This window comes from Misgurnus anguillicaudatus, chromosome 22, assembly GCF_027580225.2.
Source record: "Misgurnus anguillicaudatus chromosome 22, ASM2758022v2, whole genome shotgun sequence".
Taxonomy (NCBI): Eukaryota; Metazoa; Chordata; class Actinopteri; order Cypriniformes; family Cobitidae; genus Misgurnus; species Misgurnus anguillicaudatus.
In genome coordinates this window covers 7433805-7447071 of record NC_073358.2, presented here as the reverse complement: position 1 = coordinate 7447071, position 13267 = coordinate 7433805, and the positions used below count along the sequence as shown (strand labels likewise).

The 13267-nt window shown below is 35.0% G+C and overlaps 1 long non-coding RNA gene across 2 annotated transcripts in view; it reads right to left on the bottom strand.

Annotated features, from left to right (window-relative positions):
* The window catches only part of LOC141358927 (uncharacterized), a 55598-nt gene that overhangs the window by 20076 nt on the left and 22255 nt on the right, over positions 1-13267 (bottom strand). For both annotated transcript variants that reach the window (XR_012365464.1, XR_012365465.1), the window contains one exon: positions 5120-5231. This is a non-coding gene — a long non-coding RNA (uncharacterized lncRNA). The remainder of the gene's footprint in view (positions 1-5119; positions 5232-13267) is intronic.

Genomic DNA, 13267 nt, shown 5'->3' with positions numbered 1-13267 from the left:
AGTGAAACTGACACCAAAAATAAAGTCGTGAAATGCTTGACAATGACACAGAAAAATTTGCTAAATAATTTGTGACTATTTCACGTAATTTGTGAGACCAGGTTGGATTAAGTCATGTGGTGCAGTTTTGATTTAGTCAGAGTGGGTTTTGAATATAAATATGGTAATACTATAAAAATTGTGTAACAAACATTAGCATTAATACTGTATTTTACTGTACCGCACATCTTGCAGTTACCGTTTTTTATTGTTTTCACGCTCGAAGAGGCAATTGACCTTTTCAGATTGGATTGAGTGAGTGTAGCAGCTTCTGTCATGCCGAAGCCTCTGTTTGTCACATGATGGACAAGGACTTCATTTGACACAACAGTTTGTCCACCTCTTTCAGAGCCTCTGCCCATGACCTCTCACATGAGTCTTTTGTCCACATTGAGTGCTTCATCCATCTGTCTATCCCAATCGAGACAAACTGCAAATTCTCACACAGAAATTTTGTACATTTGTGACCCTGTCTGTGAAATCCATGCTAAAGTCTCATAATCTATTGATGAGATTAGGAGCATCAAAGTTTGCATGACCTTACTCAGTCAATATTAAAGATATCAAAGTTATATTTTCACTTATTATGACTTTAGGACATTATGTAGGATGATTTTATGTAAAAAAACAGCAAAATTACTTTCAGCCAGGATCGCATACTGTATATGTTTGGTTATGTGTCATTTGTCACCTGTAATTTAGATGCTCAAACATTAAATAAAACAAGTGTTGATTCATTTTAATAATTGTTATTGTCATTTAATGTTCAAATGGAAGTCTTATTAAATAACGATTTTAAAATCTAGAGATAGGAGTTTGAACATAGTGCCCAACAGTGCTGGGGTAACACATTACAAGTAACGCGCATTACGCAATAATATTACTTTTCTGAAGTAACGAGTAAAGTAACGCATTACTTTATAAATGTACACAATAATATTTAAGTTACTTTTTAAAAAAAGTAATGCAAGTTACTTTTCAATTTAATTAATTCAATTTAAAAATAAAATAATGTGCTGAATTTAACTAAACAAACATATTAACGTAAAATTACGCAATCTGTGCGCCTGAACAGTTTGAGTCAGAAACGGAGATGGCAGGCCAGAGCTTAACATTTTTGCGATCATAAAAACACCTGCAAGGCCTGAAAGAGATCAAGCCTTAGCCAAGTAAGAAAAAGTATCGCAAAAGTAACTTCAAAGTTACATAAGCATTACTTTCCATGAAAAGTAATGCAATTAGTTACTTTTTTGGGGAGTAACTTAATATTGTAATGCGTTACTTTTAAAAGTAACTTTCCCCAACACTGGTGCCCAAGTGATTTTAAAAAGCGTAACAGAAAGTTCAGGCTACAAACATTTCATAGGTACACTGTCCAAAAAAAGGTCAAAATATATGTACCCAAGCTGTCACTGGGGTCGCACATTTTTATAAAGTACAGCTTTGCATCTAAAATCCATATTTATAGTTCATATAAGTATATACATATATATTTACCTAATGTACTTAACCTACTTTTAAAGCTAGGGTACATATTTTGACAATTTTTCTAACATTTTTCTCAACCTATGTTATATTTATGTATATGTCTAAGTTTGATTTACACCCTTTTGTTACAGTTGTGTTTTGTTAAAGACTGTGAATGTAGTGCAATTGTTGGGTCAAAAATATAAAAAGCAGAAATTTGATTGAGGCTGCGCTTTTTTGTGCTATATTGTGGGTGTTATTTTATCTTTCCATCTCGCACGGGTCCGGGTCACGTTTAAAATATCATCAATTACCACTTCAGCTGAGACTGAAGGTCCACCTCACATAAAAATTAAGTGCTTTGAAACCTGCTACTTTTTCCTCGCACAATTATTGAAATCTTGCTCTCAGCCGTAAATAATAACCATCTCACTTTAGTAATTCACTCCGGAGAGACCCTATCTCTCTCTCTCTCTCGATCGAGGGCATACAAGCAGGTGCGACAGTGGGCAGGAGAAAGCATCGTGTTGCATATATCTTTATGTATAAAGATGTGGGGTCAAGTCTGGTCGATAGGCAATCTCTCAGTTCTAGCGGAAGAGATGGGACTATTTGAAGCTGCAATGGCTCTGTTGTAGTGGAAGGAAAGGCTAATGTGTTGCAGATGGGTTTGGAGCCAGCAGGTGTGCTGGTCAGCTGGTCGTGAGACCTGTGTGGACATGAGGACACAGAGAGAGGGGGCAGGAAGAGGTCTAGATTTTGACACACTCTCACAGTGTTTAAGGATGGGGTCTCACACGTGACACGCGCTATTGTTGAATTGTATTGTAGCATGACTGATATTTTCTTCTGCTCAGATGGATGGTTTTCTCTTGTTCACATGCTTACATTTATATCCAGTGTTTTGCTTATAATATATGTTCTGGCATTTCAAACACCTTACGTACGTTTGGTTTACCTGCTATTTATTCTTCTAATATCATCAATTAGTGTAAGCTTTACAGTAAATGCCTATTTATTTTATATTTTGGCAATCAATAAGGTTGATGTGTTTTTTTATTGCGCTTGGTTTTCAGATATTTTAAAGTTTTGTACTAAATATATATAATATTATATTGCTAAATATAGCATTTTCTGGGTTAATTTAATCCAACAGGTTGGTTTAGCCCCTTTTTGACCCAATGCTGGGTTGAAAATAACCCAGCATTGTTTTGAGAGTATACAAGTGAGTGATGCATATATATACAACATAACAATATCTTACACTCTAAAACATACTGGGTTATTGGGTTAAAATGGGACAAACCCAGCTGTTGGGTTAAATTAACCCAGACAATGTTTTGACCAAACAATTGGTAAAAACAGCACAGCATTTTGTGTTGAAACAACCCAGCATACACTGTAAAATTTTAACCGATAGTTAGGTGACATATGGGCAATTTTTAGGGTTCCTTCACTGAAAAAAATGATTTATTTAATTTACTCAATTAACATCAACATTCAAACAAAAAGTTTTTAGCTTTTTTGTTTAAATGTAGCTTAAAAAAATTGATTGCGACCACTTACCTTAAAAAAAATTGTAAATTGAATTAATCATTTTTTTAGTGTTTCAACCCAAATGTAACCCAGATGGGTTAAAACTAACCCAAAACTGTTTGCATTGTAGTGCAAAATTACACCCATCATTGAGTCAGCTGTTGGGTTAAATTTACCCAGAATTGTTTTATGTTTGAAGGGACACTCTTTGGAATCCATTCAGCCGATCTCCGGTTCTGGCGGTAACACTTTTAGCATAGCTTAGCACAATCCATTGAATCTGATTAGACCATTAGCATCACTCTCAAAAATAACAAAAAATAGTCCTTGATTATTACGCCAGAATAACAAAATAGTTCCTAGCCATATCAACCTAAAAAAAATCACAACTTTATTTTTTCCGTTGGTCTTAGTACACAATGTAACTACAGAAGAGTCAAGTTTTAAATAGGATAACTGATATCGAAACTCTTTGGTTACTTTTTAGTGCGATGCTAATGGTCTAATCAGATTCAATGGATTATGCTAAGCTATGCTAAAAGTGGTAGCGCAAGACCTGGAGATCAGCTGAATGGATTTCAAAACGGTAAAAATCAAATGTTTAACTCTAGGGGAGCTGAAAAATTGGTATATTTAAAAAAAACATGTAGTGTCCCTTTAAATTACAACCATTGGATTTGTCCATATTACCCAACCATAAAAACAACCAAGAATGTCTGAGTGTTAAATAACATAATACTTTCAAAAGTAATGAAATGCAAAACAAGTTTTATTTTGATTGCATTATAAGGTAACTATTTACAAGTTTGTATTTGTTAACATTACACTCTTAAAAATCTTAAATAAAATAATGTTAGTTAATACCAATACGATTGTTAGTTCCTTGTGCATTAACTAATGTTACAATTTTGATTTTAAAAATATATGTAAATCCTAAAATTAACATGAACTTATAAATGTTGCAGAATTATTAAAATAGGTTAAATTGATTTGCATAATTAAGTTGTTTTAACTTCCTGCTGCGTTTTTTACACTGTATAGGTTTAAAAAATGACTGCTTGAAAATAATATTTCATTGTTAGGCTGAAAAACAAACCAAACTGATGAAAGATCAACTATTGTTAAATCCATGTTTGTTATTTTTACCACTTAACTGCAGAAGGATTGCAGGTTTGTCCTAAACCTGGCAGATATTTACTGAAGACAGCTCAGTATAAAGTCGAACGTAGAGTCAAACCTTTCATCCCCTGAGGTCTCCCATCTGGCTAATGAAGCTATAATTAGCTGTCTTCTTCAATCACTTTTAAAACGTATCCCTCCATTTAACCAATCTCTCTCACTTACATCAGTACTATGTTGTTATGAAAATCAGTTAAGCCACAACCCTCTAAATTACTGTGCTAATTTATTGAAATGATCTTATCGTGAACCCAATTCATTAATCGTCACACGCAGCGACTATAGGCTGAATTAAAACAATAAAGACGCCTATTAAACATCTAATATAGAGTTTAAAGCTGAACGTCACTTTTAGTAAAACGATGGAGTCTATGAAGCTGAGCTCAAGCGCTTCAGTTCAATTTCACTCTCCGGTTTCATGTTCGTGAAACGCCAGAGGCCGTAAGAGCTACCTGTCAATGGTGGGAGGTCAAATTAATGATGCTTGACTTGCGTCCATTATATCCCATTAATAACAGTACACGGCCCTCTCAGCCTCCTGTGGGAGCCCTTAGACACTCATTAAGATATTAGCTATTGTTTCAGAGGGAAGTACATTTAAGGTGATACATCATCTCAAATGTAAAGAATATCTAATTGTGCCTACTCACAAGCCACAATATGCTTTAATGTAAAGAACTGTGAAAATATAAACTTTATATCTTTAATATTGACTCATTGAAATCAATGATTGAAATCAAACTTTGATGCTCCGAAATCTCATCATTAGATTATGAGAAAGGGTTGCACATATTTATAATTTATTAAAAAAAAATGTCATCATCTGGAAAGGATTTGCGTTATATAACAATTAATTGCAAATAGAATTCATTCTTATTTATATCATTTTCTACATCACCATTCTCTCGCGCTTCCCGTTTGCCTCCATCTTCTGTCATTCAATCTCCGACACTCGGGTATCCAGGTTCTGGTCCGATGGTCTGCCCACTGCCCGTTAGATTCCAGCATGCCTGCAGAACAATACACGCAGGCGCTCAATTACTAAATGAGGGCAGTAAAGTGTTTGTCTAGTGTAACTTAAGACCTGGACCTGTGTCGGTCTTCCTGGTAAAAGCACGGGAGGATTGTGATTTCGAGTTAGACATTAGTCACACTCTCTGCTCTTGTGGAACCAAACCTGGGTTTCACAAATCACAAAACAGTGAAATGCTACAACTGCACTAATGATGTATTTAATGATACGGTCACCAAATTAAGACTCACCTGTCCTCATGTAGCTCAAATAACTCTTATTATATATATATATATATATATATATATATATATTTAAGCAATATCGCTCGAGTAGGAGTGTGATATAGCTCAATATCATCACGGCTGTGATTAGGCCAGAGGCACGAACAACAGTTCGACGGCACACGTTTGAAAAGCGAAAACTAGAAAACAACAACGGAGTTATTTTAAAAGCCTCTTTGTTTGAGAACTACTTCTTCCGCCACGGATTTGAGGGCGGCCAGAATGACATGTAACACTTTCGGCTGCTTTGAATCTCATAACAACTCAATGGACGGAAAAGCCGTTACTTTATATTACCGTTTCTTGGTCACAAAGTGTAGTTTTAAGATTAATTCAGTCGAGAATGTATATGTATTATATTTAAATCTGCAGTCGATTGAACCCTATATCACGAAATTGCTTGACTATTTCACGCATGCACCAGCGTGACAATGTCACGCTTTGCCGCGTTTGAGCGTGAGCATGTCACGCTTTTCTGTTTGTGTCGCTGTCACGTATTGGTTACTTAACTTTTTTGTCCTATTTTCAAACCATTGTCGCTTCGGTTTAGGGTTAGATTTTGTGCTTGTGTTATATGTCACCTTAAGTATTTGTCACTTTAAGTATTGGTTTATAAAAAAAAGATACAATAATTATTCTTTTATATTTTCTAAACTTTAACCAATTGTCACCTGACGTTGGGGTTAGAGTTTGTTTAGGTAAGGGTGTCATTTTATGTAAATCTAACCCGAAACCGAAGCGACAATGGTAAGAAATTAGGACAAAAAAGTTGAGTAACCAATACGTGACAGCGACACAAACAGAAAGCGTGACATGCTCGCGCTCAAACGCGGCAAAGCGTGACATTGTCACGCTGGTCCATGCGTGAAATAGTCACGCAATTTCGTGATACTGGGTTGGTCGATTAGTAAAGATAGCGCCTGTTTGAACGTTTGCTTAGTGAGATTCGGTACAAATGAGAACCAAAGCATGAGCGGACGTCAGTGTTCACTCGCCCCGCTGACCACCGCCCTCTCTGGGCTACATCTCTGACAGGGATTCCCTGACTCTCATGTTGGCCTTGTTTGTTTATGATCGTCAAAATGAGATCAAATCAGCAGTATTTGGTGTCATGATCAAACTACTTGTTTTTTTATTCATATTTAGTGTCTTTTGTGTTGTTATTGTTTTGGCGCGAGGTAAAAGTTAATAAAACTATACTTGTATAACGTTACTATTGCTTTCTCATTTATTCTTAACGCGATACGAGCACTCGATTATTATTATTAAACTTTGTTCTTGTCAGTACTATATAAAACGGTTTTTTATAAGTGCCAGAGAGATGTTTTTGCATGCTGCTTATAAATATATCAGTGGCGATATCTCGTAACATGCTTTAATAGTCACGTCACGATAAAGTAAATGATCAATGTCCACATTTAAAAGCTGCGGTGCTTACCTGCAGTTCCACGGTGTTTTCCCGTTCTGATAAGAGATATAGCTCCAGAAAAAAACGAGTGTTTATATTCCTCTTTCCAAGTGTTAATCGTCCACACGATGTGACAAGACATTACTCCCATTAACTTTAACGTAACATCCAAGAGCGCTGATCTTTGACGGAATAATAACTTCCGATTGGGGATTAACAGACTGATTTATGAGCTAGTTAACTAATGAGACACACGGAGAGTGTTTAAAAACAGGGCGTCTGTGTTTTTCCATTCAGAGATTTTTTTTTTTGTTACAAACCTGTATAAATTTTGTTGTTTTGATGAACACGAAGGAAGGTATGGCAACCAAACCATTCGTGGACCACATTTACCTCCATAGTATTTTTTACCATGGAAGTGAATGGGGTCCACGAACAGTTTGATTACAAACATTTCTCAAAATATCTTCGTGTTTACAAAACAAAGAAATGTATGTGGGTTTGTAACAACGTGAGAGTTAATAAATAATGACAGAATTTTCATTTTTGGGTGAACTATCCCTTTAAGTCACTTTCTTAGTAACACTTTACAATAAGGTTGTATTTGTTAACATTATTTAATGCATTCACTATATGAACTAACAGTGAACAATACTTGAACAACATTTGTTAATTTTAGCATTTATTTGTACCATTATAAAAAGTTAACATTATAGTTAATGCACACTGAACATGAACAAATGTATTGGCATTAACTAACATTTTAGCTAATGCATTTATTAATGTTAACAAATACCTTATTGTAAAGTTTTATCTTTGTTTTCTGAAAGATAAGTGTTTAGACAGCTTCTTTAAAAACTTTTTTCTTTTTTGTTTGTCTCTTTGTTTTGTTTAGGGATGCAGTAATTAAACACTTCAATTATTTATTTTCTACATGTACAGTAATCACATTTTGGCTCAACAAAGAAAAACAATCAATTTCCACCTCGCCAGGAAACTTTAGCAATAAAAGCATGCAGAATGGTTAAAATGGATTAACTGGGGGTTATTGTTACAGGCCATGTTTAGCTTTGCATTTTTACGAAAGGAAGTGCATTACTGTGCATTATCAGATATGATATGATGAATACAAACACTGTCTGTTTAATGGCGCTCCAAGAGTTCCTGAAATATTCATAACTACCAAATTACCAGAAAGGAGAGAAATGTATAAAGTGCTTCATCCTGTGTAAATTATATTTGTTATATAATTTATAGTAGTGCAAAGTCCTTGTTGCACTTAGATTTTTACGTTTTTTTACAGTGTGGCCATAACTGATTTACTGTGGTGGGGGGATTTGTACAATATTTGCCTTTAATGCCCTCTCAGGTTAGATTAAACCATCAAAATATGAAGTGAAGGGTACCAAATGGACAAAACACTAAACCTTTAAGGTATTTATTGGACAAAATAATTTGGAAAAAAGAATCTGGGTTTATTCTTACATACAAAAAAATGCACAGATAAAACAAAATGCTCACAAGTTAAGCATACCTTAACTAAACTTTTATTTGTTATTAATATTTGTAGATACTCTTTTGTGGTAATATTTGTAGTCATTGTCCTGAGACATGTCTTTATAAACTTTATAAAAAAAATTCTCAAGCCATTTTAAAGGGAAAATATTCACAAAGTTGATGGTACCAATTGACTCCCATAGTAGAAAAAACAAATACTATGGGAGTCAATAGGTACTGTCAACTGTGTGCTTAGTTCTTTAAAGGTTGCATACACAACACAACCATAAAAACACATTAAAATACTTAAAATGTGTGTATAATGTGTATATTCAATGTGTATGTATATATGAAGAGTTTGGTTCCAAAATGCAATAAATCCATTTTGACTTATTTGGGTAAAAAAAACACTATTTTCTGTTACAAACTTTCACATAGCATCTTTAGGTTAAAATAACATAAAAAATTCAAATCCATAATTTGATTTTTAAAGATTTCTTATAAAAACTGATTATTTTTTCCGCAAAATGCTATAAATCTATTGAATCAATATAAAAATGTGCATTCATCTTTGCCATGTTATATTCATTTAGTTGACTAGTGGTTATACTGATAAAAAAAATAAACATTAATGGCATTAATCAAAACACTTGCTTTGTCATATTAAGAACACTGTCATTGTTGCTGTCATCCTTAGAACGTCGTCGCTGAACTTTTTTGACAGCGATCAGCTGTAAAATATTTTGGCCCTGCTCGATTTTCATTGACTTCGAGTAAAATAATGGAAAGTTTTTCATAAGATCCCCTGGGGTCAGTGTGTTAACATGATAGAAGCTTGATGCTGTCCTATGAGAACAAGCAACAGACGACATTTTTCCTTATGTTTCTTCCCAGCCACAGAAAACCACCACAGGTTTATCAATGCCATCAAAAGTATAATTTTGTTTTTGTTTGTTTGTTGATCATGAAGTACAAAGTAGATGAAAAAAACTCAGATTCCGTGTGTATTCAAAGCGTCGCCATTGTTGTTTACAATGCGTGGAATGGTGCGCTGTGATTTGTTGAGCGGATTTATTGTGTTCTGCAGAGAAGGAGTGGCGTTTATCGCGTTTTTGGAAAAACGGAGAAAAGATGTCCGAATAACACAGGGATTTGGATTTTGCGTAAAATTAAGAATTTACTTTTTAATAGGGATGCACCATATATCGGCCGACATATTGTTATCGATAACTGTTTATTTTTAATATTATCGGTTATCGGTCTGATAGCAAAATTAGGCCGATAAATGAAAGCCGATAAATGATGGATTATTTTGGTTTGTTGAACCACTTCACTTGCTCATTGCTGGCCATGTGGAGTTTTGATTGGTGCTTTCTGTGCGGGCTTAAGAAGAGTATGCTAGTCTAGCGCAAAGACAAGATGTCCGCGGTCTGCGAGTTTTTCATTGTGAAAAAATATGAATATTTATCGGCCTATAGATATCGGTTATCGGCCCCCAAATTTAAAGAGTTATCGGTTATCGGTATCGGACAAAATTTCCATATCGATGGATCCCTACTTTTTAAAACTGACCTGATACAATACTGATTTTGGTGGTAACTAATTTTTAAAAAATGGCATTTATCGCATTTTGGAACAAAACTATTCATATGTACAGGGATGCAGCAATACAAAATGTTTGTGCCAATACCGATATTCGATTACTTAGAATGACTTCTACCGATACCGATAGATACACTGTAAAAACTTCTTTGATGCCTTAAATGTTTTTTATTTAACTCAGATTTACAAGTCATTTTAACTTAATTTTAGAAGTCATTTTATTTATCTTGACTAGAGATTATTTGTTATAACTTATTAAATATAGTTGAAACTTCATTTTATAAGTTCATTTATCTCTAATCAAGATAAATAATAGTAAGTTTAAATGACTTGTAAATCTGAGTCAGATAAACTTTAAGACCTCAAAGAAGTTTTTACAGCGTTTCGATAGTTTTGCTTTTAACTCCTTGTTTCAAATGATTGTGTCGTAAAACCCTAGAAGTGCCAAGGGTACAAACTGCAATTCTGTTGTCATTGTCACCCAAATTTGGATTCATCTCACTCTTTACATTCAAAACTGCACCGGCGACCTAAATCTCTCTGATTCCAGAGTAATGATCTACTTATCAATCTTATAGGAGACGTTAAAGCTTTAGTCCACACTTTCCCCCCTGCCGGGACTTAATCTCAGCATCGACACGGTCGCAGAGACCCCTTATAAACACCGGAGTGTAAGTCCAGTGTCAAGTATTGACTAGATGGTGAATAGAGATGAGTGCGTGAAGGGTGGCTAACCTTTCACCAGCTGCTTGCCTGTTCAATCGCTTTGGTCTCGGTAACACCGCGGGGTAGCAATAATGCAACAGCAGCTTATCCCGATCAATACATTCATCTGACTTTTGGGGGCTTTACTGCAGATTCCCCAGAGTGCACTCGTATGTTTGCAAGCACAATTGTGAAGATGTTTGATCTGTTTTTGATGTTGTTTGTCCCGCTGAGGGTAAAACGTTTGCAAAACAGTACTTATGTGCACTTGTGTGATCATATATGAATATGTTTATATCCCTACTTGTGTACAGTACTTGAAAATGATTATTAGATCAAGTAAATAAATAGATAGATTTACACTGTAAAAATTGAAAAGTTGGACCAACTTTTTACAATTATTTCAGTTGGTAACACCTAAAAAAGCATTTGTTTTTCAACTTAATTTTTTTACTTGTGTTTTTCATTTAAAGGGGACATTTGAAAAGACTTTTTAAAGATATAAAATAAATCTTTGATGTCCCCAGAGTATGTATATGAAGTTTTAGCTCAAAATACCATAGGGTATAGATAATTTATTATAACATAATTTGTACACTCTAAAAAGGATGTGTTCATTTTAACACATTTCATGTTGATTTTAAGTTCAAATAAATAAAAGGAACAACACAAGATGTGTTAAAACAACACAAAATGTGTAACACAGTCAGAGATGGGTTAAGTTAAGGACAACGCATTAGATGTGTTTTCCTTAACTAGACACAAGATGTGTTATTTTAACACATTTGTTTTAAGAGTGTAGGTGTCAGCAAAAATGTGCCGTTTTTGGGTGTGTCCTTTAAGATGCAAATGAGCTGATCTCTGTACTAAATGGCAGTGCCATAGTTGGATAGTACAGATTAAGGTATGGCATTATTATAATAAGATCCCCTTCTGACATCACAAGGGGAGCCAAATTTCAATGACCTATTTTTTTGCACATGCTTGCAGAGAATGGTTTACCAAAACTAAGTTACTGGGTTGATCTTTTTCACATTTTCTAGGTTGATACAAGCACTGGGCACCCAATTATAGCACTAAAACATAGAAAAAGTCATATTTTCATGATATGTCCCATTTATGTTACCAATTTTTTTAATTGATCCAATATTTCACTTTTTACAGTGTAGGTTTTGTTTGTTTGTTACTAAGTACAAAAAACAATGCATTATTCAAATAATGCAGCTTCATTTCAAAATATGTAAATAGAGGATAAAAGTCATTATTACAATGACATCATTATTATTATTATCAACATTGTTTTTAGGTTTTTCTCAAGGTAAAATGTAACTGTTTTACAAGCGCTGCAATTTTACATGACTTAACAGAAATGTACGATTATTAAAGCCTATACCCAAGATTAATGGAGCGAAGATCGTACTGAAACGTAGATGAGATGTACGAATTACAATAGTTATGAATTCTCGTGATATTGTGTTAAATCTCATGCAGTAAATAAATACTCTGTTTGTTATCTGCCTGAGATATTAAGGATTTACTTATGCTCGCCATCGTTTGTGCAATTGTTTATCTAACCGTGCGAATATACGCCAATGACATATTTCTATGCAAGACTCAATCCGTGACCCCCTGCCCCTCTCCTAATTGTGCCGTTGTGTGTAAAGAGGCCTCGGCAAGTGGAAAAACATGGCCACTGGAGAGCTCTCCACACAAAACACAAGCATAAGAGCGCCTGAGAATGCCACGCAGGTCACATATGACATCAGCCTCGTATCTGCGCTTTACCGTAACCTCTGTTCTCATCGTCTTCCTCGCTGTGGCCTGAAACAATCACGGCCAATAAGAAATGCAAGCGTGTCCTTAATGGCTACAGGCTTTTAAGGATTCATGCATTTCCAGATGGGACTCAAGACCGTCGATCTGCTAAAGTCAAACGGTTTGCCGAGGCCGAGCACGTCAAGTATGCACATTCTCGGGTGCCGGGCATATGTGTAAATATCAGAGATTTCAAAGAGACAATGGTAAGCCAATTACGGCAAACAAACTCTCGAGGCAAAGATGCATAATGACTCCACTAAAACGCCATTTCTTTCGAAAATGGACTGACTGTTGCGGAACATATTGTGAACGCTTAAGTTCAAGGATGAAAAGACCTCCATTAATAGAAACAGATGGGAAAACTAAGGATGTTAATAGTCTGAAAAGAATTAGTTGAGTGTTCAAAATAAGAGATGCAAAGCATTCAAGAATAAATGGAGTATCCACTTGGATTTAATTGCCGAGGAGCAAAACAAATAAAGCAATATGTGACCGGTGCAACACGTAACAGAAAAGTTCAGGAGCAGTTTGATGAGCGTTTATTTTAATTGTGACCATTATTATAAAAAACGGAATATTTTTTGTCATGTCGTTTTTTCTTTTGGTCTCTCTCACTGTGGACTTTATGATCTTTGTGCAGTTTTTGCAACAGATGGAGCAGAGAATAGAGAGGAAAAAGCAGACCCGGAGAGATGGAGTGGGTGGGGGAGGAGTATGGGT